This window comes from Sinohyriopsis cumingii, unplaced genomic scaffold (genome assembly GCF_028554795.1).
Source record: "Sinohyriopsis cumingii isolate HCF-2022 unplaced genomic scaffold, ASM2855479v2 utg000160l, whole genome shotgun sequence".
Taxonomy (NCBI): domain Eukaryota; kingdom Metazoa; phylum Mollusca; class Bivalvia; order Unionida; family Unionidae; genus Sinohyriopsis; species Sinohyriopsis cumingii.
The window spans coordinates 9632800-9652000 of NW_028315873.1; the positions used below are offsets into that span (position 1 = coordinate 9632800).

Here is a 19201-nt window from a genome sequence, read left to right on the forward strand (position 1 = left end):
CGAAAACAAGTCATATCTTATATCTACATAACGATTCGTTTCTGGATATTATTAATTCAGTGGCCTGTACGTAGAATCCACTTAGAGTTAAATAGTGATTCATGCTGGAGATTGTTAATTCAGTGGCCTTTTCACTTTGTTTGCAAACCATTAATACATGGTGTTTCAATGCGCACATGCATATAGTCTAGACTTAGTTTTAAGCAGTACATATTTAATTGATTCCTAAGACTTTGTTCTTTTATACACAAGGTGATATCTCAATAAGTATTTCTAAATTAAATAGTTGTTATATAATGGATGTTGGCTGGAAGTTCGTTCCCTTTCTTTTGCAGCCGACTCCTAGCAGTGCGTTAGGTTGACAATTCATTTCACCTAGATTCACAGTAAATTAAAACGTCACGATGGCCGCATCAATATCACAATATGGTGCTTACAGATTAGTCGAAGATAGGACTATGGAACTAGAAACGACAGGTATGTGATAGATAAATAGAATATAACAACTTGGACACAGATAACACGATCCACCCTAATCGTTAAACACAGAAAAGTAGCATTTAGAAGCATCCTTTGAAATTCACCAGTATAATGTCAATTATGTCTATTAACCTGCACATGAACGTAATTTATTCCTTTTTATACCGAAAAATTGTATCAATTTTATTATCAGGTTTGACGCAGCTTATTTCAATGTTATCGTTACTTGATGTACTATATAAATGTTCGTGTTGTCTACAATATTGTTTGATATATTTCTGGTTTAAAATTGATAAACCAACATTTTATTCTCCTGAATGTTATATTGTAGCACATTTTTCTTTGACCACACGCTTATCCCATCGAAACTTGTAAACAAATACACATTATCACTTAATATTCACAGTGTTGTTTTTATATTATGGACTTTATAAGTAGTGATGAACGATGGAGTTCGTGGAGAATAAAAAAGGAAATATTACACAATTATACAGAATCAGCAGATATTTCGATGAGAGATTTTTATCGTAAAGGTAATAAAATATCAGAAATGTCGAAAGCGCCGTCGGTGAGTGATCCAATAACTAGATATAAGACAGTATATCTCAATGGACCTGGAGAATGCGGCAAGACGACTCGAGCAATTGATGTTTTTAGAAATTTAGATATGATCGTGCTGACATCCACACATAGACTTGCAAGAGAGATGAAACAACGGCAAGTACAATCGTGCACGTATCATAGTTTCTTTTGGTGGCACGGAGATACATGGACTCCTGAACGAATGGGAGAAAAATATATACCTAAAATAATTATTTGGGACGCGATATGTACGGTGTCTTTGGATATATTAAAAACGTTTCTTGATTGGTTGTTGACGAAAAATACCGCTATAATAATGTGTGGCGATCATGGTCAGCCGCCGCCTTTTGTTGGACCGTCTCCACATGATTGGTTAAAAAATTTCGTTGATTATTAGGAAGAAATAAATGATGATCATAGAGCTCTTGATGAAAATTTAAAGGAGTTTAAAAAAATTAATCAGATTACAATAATACGAGGAGTGATCTCAGAGACCTCAATGAACGAATTTTTGAATTTATGGAGACCCGACGATTTGATAGTACCAAGCAGAAAAATAATCAGAGACGCTTTACAACGGCAGTTATTTCAGCTGCATCAAGAAAAATACTCAGAATTGCCCTTACCGTTACGTTATAGACCATCAGATACACGAAAACAGAATATTAATGTTGATATTTCAGGGCAGACTGAGAAACAAAATCTCGTATTCAATGATATTGTCGCTGTTGATATCAGTGTTGTCGAAGAACTTCCATTTAGTCAATGTATTTTGCAACTATTAGTATGACTGCATAAATATACATTCCTACTACCCGTGTACACAATTACGGAATTTCATGCCCAGTCAGTGTATAAAATGATATTGGAATGACATTACTTTCGAGGGTACTTATTATCCTCTATTTACATGTACACATATCATGGCCGAGTTCAGACTTTAAACAGATCTATCGACTTATAATCGATTTGTTAGAGATTTTTGTGGAGGAGGGTGGGGATTCTAAGAAGCTCTCTGGTGTATTCACTTTTTTAAATGGCATATTTTATATTCTGGAGACAAATATTTTGGAGACTGAAACATCTTTGAAATAGAAGTTTGCAACACAATCAGCCAGGTATGGTGTAATCTGTTCGTTATCTAGCTTGTTCATACATGTTACAAAATTTCACTGCAGTGATTGGCGTGTTCGTTTAAAACGTCACAACTTTGCCTGGGAAGGTAGAAAAGACATGTTGCCGAATTGACATGCCAGCTATTTCAGGAACTTTACATTTTAATTGATTTATATAAATTTTGTAAGTATGAGTCTTCTTTGTCTGATTACCAAACTACACAAATGTAGATTCATCTTACCTATGTTCACAGTGGGTGTGGGGCAGTTACCTGTCAGTATCAGTCTAAATATATACAAACTCAGTCATATTACTCGTATTCATATTTACGGTAACTTCTGTCTAGTCAATGTTATTTTGCAAGTATCAGTCGGGGGCCCCGAGTGGCCTAGTGGTCTCAAGTGCTCACTGTTCCAGATCACTACCATCTCACCTCTGCGTGTTTTCTAGAGGGTACGTGATCAAGTTTGCCTATAGATTCTCGTGGGGTCGGTAGTTCTTTCCGGACTTTTCCTGGGTTCTAGGTCCACCAGTACAAATTTCCTCCATGTATGTCCCATCTTATACCGAAATGCGTTAAACCCCATAACAACAACAGAAACTAATATAAGCCTGACTACACAGATACGCATTCATATAGCCAGTTTTTACAATTAAAGAAATATATCAACTGTTAATGGAATATTATTTTCGTAGGTATTTGTTATCCAGTTTTGACATAATATCATGGTTGAATTCAGACAACAATCAATAAACTTCCAATCGATTTTACAGATTTGAGTGCAGGACGGTAGTGATCCTAATAAGTACTCTGGTGAAAGCAGTTTTGAAATGCCATTAATCTTGTAAAATTTGATATTGTGGAAACTAAAAGGAGTAACAGAGTATGGATAGGTAGTTTTATACATTTCTTCTAGTTTGAAATCGCTAGATACTATTAATTGGTATTACAATAGATACAAGAAATACATAAATAACTATGCAATAAAGAGTATGATCCATTACATTCATTACGTGTGTGTTTAACTAGAAGTTTTTCTTAAATTATAATGGTTATTGTTTTCAAATATACGAACTGAATTGAAATTCTGACGCACGACACATTTCATTCGCAGCAGTGTGGTCGAATTTCTAGTGAATATCGTGTACGACAGATTTCATTGGTGACAATGTGGTACAGTTTCTAGTCACTATCGTGTACGACACATTTCATCGGCAGTACTATGGTACAGTTTCGAGTGACTTTCAGGTACGACTTCTGGCGACTAGAAGCAGCTGAAGATATACAACGGCTTGCTGTCATTATTCATAAATAATGCCACGGGTATGAGAGAAGATTGTGTATGAAAATGTACATACATCATAATCTCTTTGTAGGCTTGTCGTTTGCATATAAATTTAGTTTCCTCTGACCGCTGTCACCCCCATCTTCGGAAACCAAATTTCCGATATTATAGCAGATCTACACCTAGGCGGATAGATTAAATATTTAAGTGCACTGCAATAGACATGATAGAGACATCTGGTATCACGGTCCCAATTGTTTTTCTGTACACCTCAATGCTAATGTTTTGTGAAATAAGTATACTTAGTAGCCTACCTCAATATACATGTCACACACCGTCATAGAGAACAATGTTAGATTGTCAATTTGCCAAAGACAAAACCAGGTACTCCACTGCATTTAAGAGAGATAGCTCTGCTGGAACTAGGCAGGGGTAAGCGTTATCTACTCACAACAGTCACATTTTCAGCCAAGTGTACCACATTTTAAAACAAATATAAAATATGATCTAGATAGGAATTAACATAAATAATCTCACATGTTGCCAAGAGGCTTAACTTTTTTAAAGCCTAACAGAAAGTACAACTCTTACATAATGCACCAATCACAGCAAGTGTTGTTCTTTATTTCTGAATGCAATGTTCCATACCCTTAAGCTCCACCCACCTGGACTTGCGCAATTGGTACCGTTATACCATCTATTAGCATTGCGAGTTTCTTCCCTTAGTATGCAATGCCAACTCACCACTTAAAATGGATACGTTGTCGGTTTTAATATCGAACAGCTGACTAAATACCAGAAAGAAGCCATTGCAGGTGTATTTGATGAAAAGGATGTATTTGTCCAATCATAGACCAGCAGTGGAAAATCGTTTATTTATGAATCCATTCCAGTAGTGTGCATCCCTTGTCTTGATAATGGAGGAACAGTATTCAGATTTGAAAAACTTCATTTTAACTGGATGCCGTGGCTTGTTATCGCATCCATTGAAGTCAACAGACTCGAAGCAATGAAATATCTGATTGATCCGCCAAGGTGTAGATAGGCTAACATATCTGAACCTTGACTTACGAAGTAGATCCCATCCCATGTTGGATCTAAATGGCAAATTACTATGGTTGACACACCCCATAATAACTGTAAAAACTAATATTATCAAGCACGGGATAGGATATGTCAAAGGACTCCAGCTGGGGGAAGGAAATATCAGAGGAACTGAACCCATAGATAAATTGAACTCAAGTGCTGTTAACCTGCTCAAATTGTCCAAGATGATGTCGGATGCTACATCATAATACAGTCTCTTCATCGCGTTCACATCATAATAATTCTGTCTTATAGGGTGGAAGTGTACAGACTCGAAAACAAGTCATATCTTATATCTACATAACGATTCGTTTCTGGATATTATTAATTCAGTGGCCTGTACGTAGAATCCACTTAGAGTTAAATAGTGATTCATGCTGGAGATTGTTAATTCAGTGGCCTTTTCACTTTGTTTGCAAACCATTAATACATGGTGTTTCAATGCGCACATGCATATAGTCTAGACTTAGTTTTAAGCAGTACATATTTAATTGATTCCTAAGACTTTGTTCTTTTATACACAAGGTGATATCTCAATAAGTATTTCTAAATTAAATAGTTGTTATATAATGGATGTTGGCTGGAAGTTCGTTCCCTTTCTTTTGCAGCCGACTCCTAGCAGTGCGTTAGGTTGACAATTCATTTCACCTAGATTCACAGTAAATTAAAACGTCACGATGGCCGCATCAATATCACAATATGGTGCTTACAGATTAGTCGAAGATAGGACTATGGAACTAGAAACGACAGGTATGTGATAGATAAATAGAATATAACAACTTGGACACAGATAACACGATCCACCCTAATCGTTAAACACAGAAAAGTAGCATTTAGAAGCATCCTTTGAAATTCACCAGTATAATGTCAATTATGTCTATTAACCTGCACATGAACGTAATTTATTCCTTTTTATACCGAAAAATTGTATCAATTTTATTATCAGGTTTGACGCAGCTTATTTCAATGTTATCGTTACTTGATGTACTATATAAATGTTCGTGTTGTCTACAATATTGTTTGATATATTTCTGGTTTAAAATTGATAAACCAACATTTTATTCTCCTGAATGTTATATTGTAGCACATTTTTCTTTGACCACACGCTTATCCCATCGAAACTTGTAAACAAATACACATTATCACTTAATATTCACAGTGTTGTTTTTATATTATGGACTTTATAAGTAGTGATGAACGATGGAGTTCGTGGAGAATAAAAAAGGAAATATTACACAATTATACAGAATCAGCAGATATTTCGATGAGAGATTTTTATCGTAAAGGTAATAAAATATCAGAAATGTCGAAAGCGCCGTCGGTGAGTGATCCAATAACTAGATATAAGACAGTATATCTCAATGGACCTGGAGAATGCGGCAAGACGACTCGAGCAATTGATGTTTTTAGAAATTTAGATATGATCGTGCTGACATCCACACATAGACTTGCAAGAGAGATGAAACAACGGCAAGTACAATCGTGCACGTATCATAGTTTCTTTTGGTGGCACGGAGATACATGGACTCCTGAACGAATGGGAGAAAAATATATACCTAAAATAATTATTTGGGACGCGATATGTACGGTGTCTTTGGATATATTAAAAACGTTTCTTGATTGGTTGTTGACGAAAAATACCGCTATAATAATGTGTGGCGATCATGGTCAGCCGCCGCCTTTTGTTGGACCGTCTCCACATGATTGGTTAAAAAATTTCGTTGATTATTAGGAAGAAATAAATGATGATCATAGAGCTCTTGATGAAAATTTAAAGGAGTTTAAAAAAATTAATCAGATTACAATAATACGAGGAGTGATCTCAGAGACCTCAATGAACGAATTTTTGAATTTATGGAGACCGGACGATTTGATAGTAGCAAGCAGAAAAATAATTAGAGACGCTTTACAACGGCAGTTATTTCAGCTGCATCAAGAAAAATACTCAGAATTGCCCTTACCGTTACGTTATAGACCATCAGATACACGAAAACAGAATATTAATGTTGATATTTCAGGGCAGACTGAGAAACAAAATCTCGTATTCAATGATATTGTCGCTGTTGATATCAGTGTTGTCGAAGATGCATTACGCGCTGACAAATCTCCATGTGTGTTGGGATACGCTATGACGATCCACTCGTCTCAGGGCTTAACTATTTTTGATACACGAGTCTGGATTGTAGACGATCGTATCGAATGGTCAAATTTAGTTTATTTAGCGGTATCAAGGGTTAGAAAAATATCATAGTTATGGAGAATTATCTTGGACGCTACAGAAATTATTGATGATGTAACCGACGATAGCACAATAAGAAAAAAATTAACTGGTTATAAATAATCTGATTAAAAAAATAAACGCGATTTTAATCTTGATGTTGAATTTATTATTGAGTTAAAACAGCAACAGAAAAATCATTGCGCAAGTTGTAATTGTGTAATGTTATGGCGGTATTTGAATAATGATTCAAGACAATTTACCGTAGACAGAAAAAATAATAATGGCGGTCATACACGAGAAAACGTTATGTTGACCTGTTTCGAGTGTAATCGGCGTCGGGGTGCTAGTTAAGTGATAGCGGTGGTAGTTGTGTATCCTCGGGACACCAGTAGTTGTTCACGTGTAAATCCACGTTGAGGAGCAGTTAAATCTAATCTGTAGATTGCAGGTCTACCTGAGGATCTTGTCACGGTGGATATTTTGTGTGTGGTAACACTCCAGATAGGATCAGTTGCTCTCGCTTTACCACCTTCAAGTTCACCCGGTTCATATAAATATCTAACTGTAACATCACCCAGTATTTTTTGTTTTTCAATATACTTTCGTTGTATTGGTATATTTTTTTGTAATTGCATTAATGAGTTTCATGTTGGTTGTTCGTGTAATCTCATTATTTAACGCAGTTATCACGCTTTGTAATCTTGCGACCCATTCGCGAAATCTTTTATCTTGAATAAATTCCTTCTCGTATTGATATCCAAATAACCGCTCAGCAAGTGTTCGATTAAATCGTTCAACAATTGCCTGATCACGGTGAATCGCAGTATGCCCTCGTCGTATTTTTATATCATGTCGTTTCATCAACGATGATACCGGGCCAAGAAATTCTTTGCCAGGATCAACCTGTAGCAGCTGTGGCCATCGCAGACCACCTCGTTGATAAATCCTTTCAAATGCATCAGCTACTTCAGAAGGTGTTTTTGTTGATAGCGGCTCTGCCTCTTTATGTCTACTTGCAACATCAACGACAGTTAGCGCGTACTTGTATGCTTTTCTACGTACAGTATCATGTGGTAAAAATAAAATATCTGCTTGATGAACTTCATTAGAACACAAACATCAAAATACGCGTACTGAATTCGTTTCGATGGTGGTAGGTAAATTTGGCATATCGCTTGCCTGGGTAACCACGCTTCAGCAGTAGAACGCGCAACATTTACTGCATCAGCGAGTTTGATAATTGCTGCTCTGCCTCTCCAGGATCCCCTTGGACTATAATAAATAGACTCCATGTATATATTACCAGCACCTAGTGCTAATTTACCTTTCATCGCAATCTTACTAGCCAGTTAGCTAATTTTTCTCTTATATTTTTATTTTTTATAGAATTTAACGCATGATTTAATTTCACATCTGCAATATGCATGTCTTGTAGATTTTCACTTTTATACGCTACATAATGAACATGACAAGCTCGATCAATATCGTTTATAGGATACTCACCTGGCTTTGATTGATCCTGATTATCAAGTCTGATATCAAGTCTGGTACCAGGACCACAATAATTATATCCAGGTAGATGTTTTTCTCCTGGGTATTTAGCCCATGGAGTGCCCGGAAACTTTGACATCGATTTAGCAATATCACCACCGCGCTTATTAGGTAAAAACGAAAATTTCTTTTTACCGCATACAGAACATTTTCCACCATACGCTATTTTTTTTATTTTTCGTGATAACCGTAGCTAAATCAGTAGTTGGAGTTTTAACTTTACAGCGTAAACAATATAGATTCATGTTATAAAATATATGGATATAATTCATTTCTCAGCAACTCGGCGATGAGAGCCAGTTAAACACCACCCTGCGTTACCAAATTCCATCAGAATGATTATCATAGGACCATCTGGATCGGGTAAGACGCAATTATTACTTAATTTTGACAATGAGATGGTTGAAATGGATAAATTATATCTGGTAGCACCATCCGTTGATGATCAGAGGTGTTATGAAGTATTAAAAGACTTTAACAAAAATGTAAGATTTATAAATGAAAAAAAAATGATATTATTGATTTTATAACAAATATTAATGAAGCACCGTCCGTAGATGATCTTGATAGGTTTATTAATAATTTAGTTGTGTATGATGATGTGATGCTAGACAAACAAACAAATCCAGCCAGGATATTTTCTCGAGGAAGACATAAAAATACAGATGTGATCTATGTTACTCAGCGATATACACTAATTCCGAAAGTGAACAGAGATAACTGTAATATTTTACTTGTGTTTAATGGAGTTGATACGTATAGGCTGCGAAATATTTATCAAACCTGGTGTGGTGGTGACATGGATTATAATAAATTCAGAAATTTCTTTTCACGAGCTCAAGTTGCACACGGATTTATAACGATAAATTTACATGATCCAAGAACAAGATATCGTGTGGGTCTTGATAAAATATTTGGATAAATTATTAGCAGCAGAGAGGGCTCGACCTCAATAAAGTGTTTATGTGGTAAAATAAACCATTCTACGAACAACAACAAAAAAAAATAAAAAAGACAACGACGGTAAAGTAACACGAATTTGAGAATCTTTTGGAAAGTTTATTTTTGCTACAATTTGTGTCGACGCTTTTGGTTAAATTTGTGTCGATGCCGTTTTTTTTATTTGTTCGTAGGAAGGGTTATTTTTAGTTTCTCGACCATTTCGACTATTGGTCTGTTCGCCCTCTCTGCTGCTCAGCATTATATATATATATATATATATATATATATATATATATATATATATATATATATATATATATATATATATATATACATATATATATATATATATATACATATACACACACATACATATACATACATACATATATACTCCTAAATTCGCAAGGTTATGGCTACAATAACTAATCCACATACCAAACCGCTCCGGTGGCCCAGTGGTCAGAGCGTGCGCCATGGATTCTGGAGGCCGCTGGTTCTAATCCCGGCCGAGTCATAGCAAAGGCTTTTAAAAATGGTACTTACAGTTGCCCCACTAGGCGATCAGCATTAAGAGGTTAGTGTTAGGATTGGTCGGCCTGATGACAGATAATGTGACTGGGTGGCACAGCATGCTACATGTCTGCGGCATGATGCCTCGGTGCTAGACATCACCATAAACTGCCACACTGCCAACATCGTAACGATATTCTAGAAATCTTTTTTTAAAGCTACGTTAAAAATCGATATCACGCTCACACATAATCCCCCACCAAATAAACATCCTAATAGAGAAGTTGTCGAAGAGGAAACTTAGTATCTATGTCAAGCCGACTGACTCTCTCTCTCTCTCTCTCTCTCATATGATCATTTTTTTTTTCTTTTATAAAATTAAAAAGTGTTGTTTGGTCCGGCCCCCTTACGGGCCCGGGAATATATTCCCGGTTGCCCCGCCTCTTTCTGGCCTTGTCTATTGATAATTCGAGTACACTTAATGGGTAGGTCGGGTGGTATAGTCAAATATCACGTATCGAACGAAATGAGAGTAAAGTTATATATTACGAACCCCAAAATCTGTCATTTAAATGCTTAATATCATGTGTGGTGCTGGCTGAGGACAAAGATGTGAGATGAATATATTTTTGGAACTGCAATCTCCACGGAGCTTGAATGAACAATCCGTTAATTATACAAATGTAAATGATTGTGCTTGGCATCTTTAAATCAAAGTAAAACGTGATTGTGCTCTTAATATATATGGTTATATATATATGGCTATATAACCTCACAAGGTTATGGCTACAATAACTAATGCACATACCAAACTGCTCCGGTGGCCGAGTGGTCAGAGCGTGCGCCATGGATTCTGGAGGCCGTTTGTTCTAATCCCGGCCGAGTCATAGCAAAGGCTTTTAAAAATGGTAGTAACAGTTGCCCGACTATGCCATCAGCATTAAGAGATTAGTGCTAGGACTGGTCGGCCTGATGTCAGATAATGTGACTGGGTGGCACAGCATGCTACATGTCTGCGGCATGATGCCTCGGTGCTAGACATCACCATAAACTGCCACACTGCCAACATCGTAGCGATATTCTAGAAATCTTTTTTTAAAGCTACGTTAAAAATCGATATCACGCTCACACATAATCCCCCATCAAATAAACATACTAATAGAGAAGTTGTCGAAGAGGAAACTTAGTATATATGTCAAGCCGACTGACTCTCTCTCTCTCTCTCTCTCTCTCTCTCATATGATCATTTTTTTTTCTTTTATAAAATTAAAAAGTGTTGTTCGGTCCGGCCCCCTTACGGGCCAGGGGATATATTCCCGGTTGCCCCGCCTCTTTCTGACCTTGGCTATAGATAATTCGAGTACACTTAATGGGTAGGTCGGTGTGGTATAGTCAAATATCACGTATCGAATGAAATGAGAGTAAAGTTATATATTATGAACCCCAAAATCTGTCATTTAAATGTTCATGGACAACCTGTTTTATGGAACATATATTTCATTGAGCTAAAATAGGCAATTTGATATTGTAATTTACGCGCAATAGATAACGGCATTGTAACCGTATTAAAATATTGGAATGTAATTATCATTTTGCTTGAAGACTAATCAATACACAAGTGATTAAAAATCAGACGATATCAGATATATTGTGCTAAATAGGTACACAAATGTAGAAATAGTGGAGTTGGATTAACAATAGTAATATAATCTCTCTTATTACATCACCACCACAATCATCGTCACCAAGATCGCGTGAACGTCTAAATTGGCAAAGTTGTAATAATGCTCGTTAGAAAACACAACGGGATCAATGTCTACAACGTTGGCCCACATTAGCGGACACATTGGGTCAAGCTCTACAACTCTGTAACGGCCCACGTTAGCAAACACATTGGCGTAATGTCTTCAGAGCTGTAATGGTAACACCAGCTAACCAATCGAGGTCATTGTCGACAATGATATAATGGCCCTCGTTAAGAAACACAAGGGGGTCAATGTCGCCAACGTTAGCAAAGGTATCGAGGTTAATATCGCGAACGGTATAATGGCCCACGTTTGTTAGCATAAAGGGGACAATGTCGATAACGCTGTCATGGCTCGTGTTGTCAAGCACAGCCAGACTTGAGGCTTATACACTAGGCGGGTGGCTATATCGTATGATTTTGTTTCATACTACTTTGCTGTAAGACCGTCCTGAACGCCGTAATTTCAAGTGGACTAACTAATATATTCAACCCAATATGTCATATGAGCACCATCTATTTATTGTACATATGATGCTGGTGGTATTTTCAAATATGATGAAATAAATAAAGCAGATGAAGCAACTCTGGTGATTTTATTGGTGGATTTTATTTTATCTGTCAGTTAAAATCTGCAGCAGCTTTGCTGGTATCAACAACACAAAAGAAGAGCAATAACGTAAGAGAAAAAAATTGAAACGGTGGCGTTTATATGAATATCATCGAGGTGTTAATAGCGACAGCAGGCAGACATGTTGTGTAAAACATTGCATGCAGTTAAATTAGGAGCAAATACAATAAATACATCTTTAACAGTAGCAATGATTCCAATAATATTTTGTGATCATGTGATAAGTGCTGATTTCTTTGTAGTGAGAGAGTAAAGCTATAATCGCAGCATTAGCAGTGTTAGTTTTTCGACCAGATTGGGTGTCTGACAGTAGTTCTGATAATATTTGGTGAGATGCTGAGTGCCGATTGTTCTGGTAGCAACAGCGGCACTAGTAATAGTGGTAGCTGCAGTAGTATTTGGTATTGTTGTAGTCATGGTCTTGGTGGTGTTGGTGGTAACATTAATAGAAAAGGAAAAGGATGAGGATGATTTTAATATACAGTAGCTGTATCTGGCAGAGGGACAAATAGAAAGAAAGAAATTTAGATAGATAGATAGATAGATAGATAGATAGATAGATAGATGCAAATATTCGAGTTACTAAATTCAAATAATCAGAAAGACTTGTATGCAAAGGTCGAGGTTTTCTTATCATAATTTGATCCTTGTTCATTATTCATGCTATTTTATTTTACCTGCCTTTCTTAGTTTGAATAAAGCACGTGACAGAGCGATACATTTCATTTTTATTCTTCAAATGTCCTTGAACTAATAATTCCCAACAGCATAACTTAGCCAGGTACGGAGTTATCTATTCAGTACCTAGCTAGCTTGTTGCTGCATGCTTCAGAAATTGTATGCATTGACTGGCGGGTTTGTTTATAGCGTCACAACTTTGCCTGGGAGGGTACCAAAAATACATGTCCAAATGTCAACTTCCAGACAATTCAGGAAGCTTACAGTTTGAGTGATTTGTACAAATTTTGTAAGTATCATGTTGTTTGTGATTGTTATACTACACAAATGCGCATTCATATTATACGTGTTCATAATGGGTGTTGGCCAGTTATCAGCCAGGGTAAGTCTACGTACAAACTTAGCCATGTTACCCGTATTCACAATTACAGTAACTTCCATTTAGTCAATGTATTTTGCAACTATTAGTATGACTGCATAAATAGACATTCCTACTACCCGTGTACACAATTACGGAATCTCATGCCCAGTCAGTGTATAAAATGATATTGGAATGCCATTACTTTCGAGGGTACTTATTATCCTCTATTTACATGTACACATATCATGGCCGAGTTCAGACTTTAAACAGATCTATCGACTTATAATCGATTTGTTAGAGATTTTTGTGGAGGAGGGTGGGGATTCTAAGAAGCTCTCTGGTGTATTCACTTTTTTAAATGACATATTTTATATTCTGGAGACAAATATTTTGGAGACTGAAACATCTTTGAAATAGAAGTTTGCAACACAATCAGCCAGGTATGGTGTAATCTGTTCGTTATCTAGCTTGTTCATACATGTTACAAAAGTTCACTGCAGTGATTGGCGTGTTCGTTTAAAACGTCACAACTTTGCCTGGGAAGGTAGAAAAGACATGTTGCCGAATTGACATGCCAGCTATTTCAGGAACTTTACATTTTAAGGGATTTATATAAATTTTGTAAGTATGAGTCTTCTTTGTCTGATTACCAAACTACACAAATGTAGATTCATCCTACCTATGTTCACAGTGGGTGTGGGGCAGTTACCTGTCAGTATCAGTCTAAATATATACAAACTCAGTCATATTACTCGTATTCATATTTACGGTAACTTCTGTCTAGTCAATGTTATTTTGCAAGTATCAGTCGGGGGCCCCGAGTGGCCTAGTGGTCTCAAGTGCTCACTGTTCCAGATCACTACCATCTCACCTCTGCGTGTTTTCTAGAGGGTACGTGATCAAGTTTGCCTATAGATTCTCGTGGGGTCGGTAGTTCTTTCCGGACTTTTCCTGGGTTCTAGGTCCACCAGTACAAATTTCCTCCATGTATGTCCCATCTTATACCGAAATGCGTTAAACCCCATAACAACAACAGAAACTAATATAAGCCTGACTACACAGATACGCATTCATATAGCCAGTGTTTACAATTAAAGAAATATATCAACTGTTAATGGAATATTATTTTCGTAGGTATTTGTTATCCAGTTTTGACATAATATCTTGGTTGAATTCAGACAACAATCAATAAACTTCCAATCGATTTTACAGATTTGAGTGCAGGACGGTAGTGATCCTAATAAGTACTCTGGTGTATGCAGTTTTGAAATGCCATTAATCTTGTAAAATTTGATATTGTGGAAACTAAAAGGAGTAACAGAGTATGGATAGGTAGTTTTATACATTTCTTCTAGTTTGAAATCGCTAGATACTATTAATTGGTATTACAATAGATACAAGAAATACATAAATAACTATGCAATGAAGAGTATGATCCATTACATTCATTACGTGTGTGTTTAACTAGAAGTTTTTTCCTAAATTATAATGGTTATTGTTTTCAAATATACGAACTGAATTGAAATTCTGACGCACGACACATTTCATTCGCAGCAGTGTGGTCGAATTTCTAGTGAATATCGTGTACGACAGATTTCATTGGTGACAATGTGGTACAGTTTCTAGTGACTATCGTGTGCGACACATTTCAATGATAGCAATGTGGTACAGTTTCTAGTCACTATCGTGTACGACACATTTCATCGGCAGTACTATGGTACAGTTTCGAGTGACTTTCAGGTACGACTTCTGGCGACTAGAAGCAGCTGAAGATATACAACGGCTTGCTGTCATTATTCATAAATAATGCCACGGGTATGAGAGAAGATTGTGTATGAAAATGTACATACATCATAATCTCTTTGTAGGCTTGTCGTTTGCATATAAATTTAGTTTCCTCTGACCGCTGTCACCCCCATCTTCGGAAACCAAATTTCCGATATTATAGCAGATCTACACCTAGGCGGATAGATTAAATATTTAAGTGCACTGCAATAGACATGATAGAGCCATCTGGTATCACGGTCCCAATTGTTTTTCTGTACACCTCAATGCTAATGTTTTGTGAAATAAGTATACTTAGTAGCCTACCTCAATATACATGTCACACACCGTCATAGAGAACAATGTTAGATTGTCAATTTGCCAAAGACAAAACCAGGTACTCCACTGCATTTAAGAGAGATAGCTCTGCTGGAACTAGGCAGGGGTAAGCGTTATCTACTCACAACAGTCACATTTTCAGCCAAGTGTACCACATTTTAAAACAAATATAAAATATGATCTAGATAGGAATTAACATAAATAATCTCACATGTTGCCAAGAGGCTTAACTTTTTTAAAGCCTAACAGAAAGTACAACTCTTACATAATGCACCAATCACAGCAAGTGTTGTTCTTTATTTCTGAATGCAATGTTCCCTACCCTTAAGCTCCACCCACCTGGACTTGCGCAATTGGTACCGTTATACCATCTATTAGCATTGCGAGTTTCTTCCCTTAGTATGCAATGCCAACTCACCACTTAAAATGGATACTTTGTCGGTTTTAATATCGAACAGCTGACTAAATACCAGGAAGAAGCCATTGCAGGTGTATTTGATGAAAAGGATGTATTTGTCCAATCATAGACCAGCAGTGGAAAATCGTTTATTTATGAATCCATTCCAGTAGTGTGCATCCCTTGTCTTGATAATGGAGGAACAGTATTCAGATTTGAAAAACTTCATTTTAACTGGATGCGGTGGCTTGTTATCGCATCCACTGAAGTCAACAGACTCGAAGCAATGAAATATCTGATTGATCCGCCAAGGTATAGATAGGCTAACATATCTGAACCTTGACTTACGAAGTAGATCCCATCCCATGTTGGATCTAAATGGCAAATTACTATGGTTGACACACCCCATAATAACTGTAAAAACTAATATTATCAAGCACGGGATAGGATATGTCAAAGGACTCCAGCTGGGGGAAGGAAATATCAGAGGAACTGAACCCATAGATAAATTGAACTCAAGTGCTGTTAACCTGCTCAAATTGTGCAAGATGATGTCGGATGCTACATCATAATACAGTCTCTTCATCGCGTTCACATCATAATAATTCTGTCTTATAGGGTGGAAGTGTACAGACTCGAAAACAATTCATATCTTATATCTACATAACGATTCGTTTCTGGATATTATTAATTCAGTGACCTGTACGTAGAATCCACTTAGAGTTAAATAGTGATTCATGCTGGAGATTGTTAATTCAGTGGCCTTTTCACTTTGTTTGCAAACCATTAATACATGGTGTTTCAATGCGCACATGCATATAGTCTAGACTTAGTTTTAAGCAGTACATATTTAATTGATTCCTAAGACTTTGTTCTTTTATACACAAGGTGATATCTCAATAAGTATTTCTAAATTAAATAGTTGTTATATAATGGATTTTGGCTGGAAGTTCGTTCCCTTTCTTTTGCAGCCGACTCCTAGCAGTGCGTTAGGTTGACAATTCATTTCACCTAGATTCACAGTAAATTAAAACGTCACGATGGCCGCATCAATATCACAATATGGTGCTTACAGATTAGTCGAAGATAGGACTATGGAACTAGAAACGACAGGTATGTGATAGATAAATAGAATATAACAACTTGGACACAGATAACACGATCCACCCTAATCGTTAAACACAGAAAAGTAGCATTTAGAAGCATCCTTTGAAATTCACCAGTATAATGTCAATTATGTCTATTAACCTGCACATGAACGTAATTTATTCCTTTTTATACCGAAAAATTGTATCAATTTTATTATCAGGTTTGACGCAGCTTATTTCAATGTTATCGTTACTTGATGTACTATATAAATGTTCGTGTTGTCTACAATATTGTTTGATATATTTCTGGTTTAAAATTGATAAACCAACATTTTATTCTCCTGAATGTTATATTGTAGCACATTTATCTTTGACCACACGCTTATCCCATCGAAACTTGTAAACAAATAAACATTATCACTTAATACTCATATTGTTGTTTTTATATTTACTCGTCAAATATTTTCATCAGCCCCCCCTCAAAAAAAATATTTGAATTTTCACAATAGTGTAATGAGTCATTATTATACTATGTATATTTTTTCCATTCATTTTTTTTTTTTTGATCTTCTAAATGTAAAATGAAGAATATTATTTAGGTATAGTAAATGCAGTGTATCATTTTCAACAAAATCAATGATCAATGACGGGCAGAGACTGTACATTTTATACATATTCCTTCCGTGTCCATGCTTAATATCATGTGTGGTGCTGGCTGAGGACAAAGATGTGAGATGAATATATTTTGGGAACTGCAATCTCCACGGAGCTTGAATGAACAATCCGTTAATTATACAAATGTAAATGATTGTGCTTGGCATCTTTAAATCAAAGTAAAACGTGACTGTGCTCTTAATATATATGGTTATATATATGGTTATATAACCTCACAAGGTTATGGCTACAATAACTAATGCACATACCAAACTGCTCCGGTGGCCGAGTGGTCAGAGCGTGCGCCATGGATTCTGGAGGCCGTTTGTTCTAATCCCGGCCGAGTCATAGCAAAGGCTTTTAAAAATGGTAGTAACAGTTGCCCGACTATGCCATCAGCATTAAGAGATTAGTGCTAGGACTGGTCGGCCTGATGTCAGATAATGTGACTGGGTGGTACAGCATGCTACATGTCTGCGGCATGATGCCTCGGTGCTAGACATCACCATAAACTGCCACACTGCCAACATCGTAGCGATATTCTAGAAATCTTTTTTTAAAGCTACGTTAAAAATCGATATCACGCTCACACATAATCCTCCACCAAATAAACAGCCTAATAGAAAAGTTGTCCAAGAGGAAACTTAGGTATATCTGTCAAGCCGACTGACACTCTCTCTCTCTCTCTCTCTCTCTCTCTCATATATGATCATTTTTTTCTTTTATAAAATTAAAAAGTGTTGTTCGGTCCGGCCCCCTTACCGGCCAGGGGATATATTCCCGGTTGCCCCGCCTCTTTCTGACCTTGGCTATTGATAATTCGAGCACACTTAATGGGTTGGTCGGTGTGGTATAGTCAAATATCACGTATCGAACGAAATGAGAGTAAAGTTATATATTATGAACCCCAAAATCTGTCATTTAAATGTTCATGGACAACCTGTTTTATGGAACATATATTTCATTGAGCTAAAATAGGCAATTTGATATTGTAATTTACGCGCAATAGATAACGGCATTGTAAGCGTATTAAAATATTGGAATGTAATTATCATTTTGCTTGAAGACTAATCAATACACAAGTGACTAAAAATCAGACGATATCAGATATATTGTGCTAAATAGGTACACAAATGTAGAAATAGTGGAGTTGGATTAACAATAGTAATATAATCTCTCTTATTACATCACCACCACAATCATCGTCACCAAGATCGCGTGAACGTCTAAATTGGCAAAGTTGTAATAATGCTCGTTAGAAAACACAACGGGATCAATGTCTACAACGTTGGCCCACATTAGCGGACACATTGGGTCAAGCTCTACAACTCTGTAACGGCCCACATTAGCAAACACATTGGCGTAATGTCTTCAGAGCTGTAATGGTAACACCAGCTAACCAATCGAGGTCATTGTCGACAATGATATAATGGCCCTCGTTAAGAAACACAAGGGGGTCAATGTCGCCAACGTTAGCAAAGGTATCGAGGTTAATATCGCGAACGGTATAATGGCCCACGTTTGTTAGCATAAAGGGGACAATGTCGATAACGCTGTCATGACTCGTGTTGTCAAGCACAGCCAGACTTGAGGCTTATACACTAGGCGGGTGGCTATATCGTATGATTTTGTTTCATACTACTTTGCTGTAAGACCGTCCTGAACGCCGTAATTTCAAGTGGACTAACTAATATATTCAACCCAATATGTCATATGAGCACCATCTATTTATTGTACATATGATGCTGGTGGTATTTTCAAATATGAT

General features: G+C 36.6%; 1 protein-coding gene across 8 annotated transcripts in view; it reads left to right on the top strand.

The window, feature by feature from the left end:
* The first annotated feature begins 338 nt into the window (after window positions 1-338).
* Window positions 339-19201, top strand: part of LOC149774749 (uncharacterized) — a 160948-nt gene continuing 142085 nt past the window's right edge. For 2 of the 8 annotated variants that reach the window (XR_016416740.1, XM_089944864.1), the window contains exons 1-2: window positions 11482-13119; window positions 16663-16804. The gene's annotated coding sequence lies outside the window, so the exon portion shown is untranslated. Of the gene's footprint in view, window positions 478-5158; window positions 5301-11478; window positions 13120-13456; window positions 13632-13677; window positions 13813-16662; window positions 16805-19201 lie in introns of those variants that run through there. The other 6 variants (XM_089944865.1, XM_089944871.1, XM_089944873.1 and 3 more) reach the window with 6 other exon arrangements.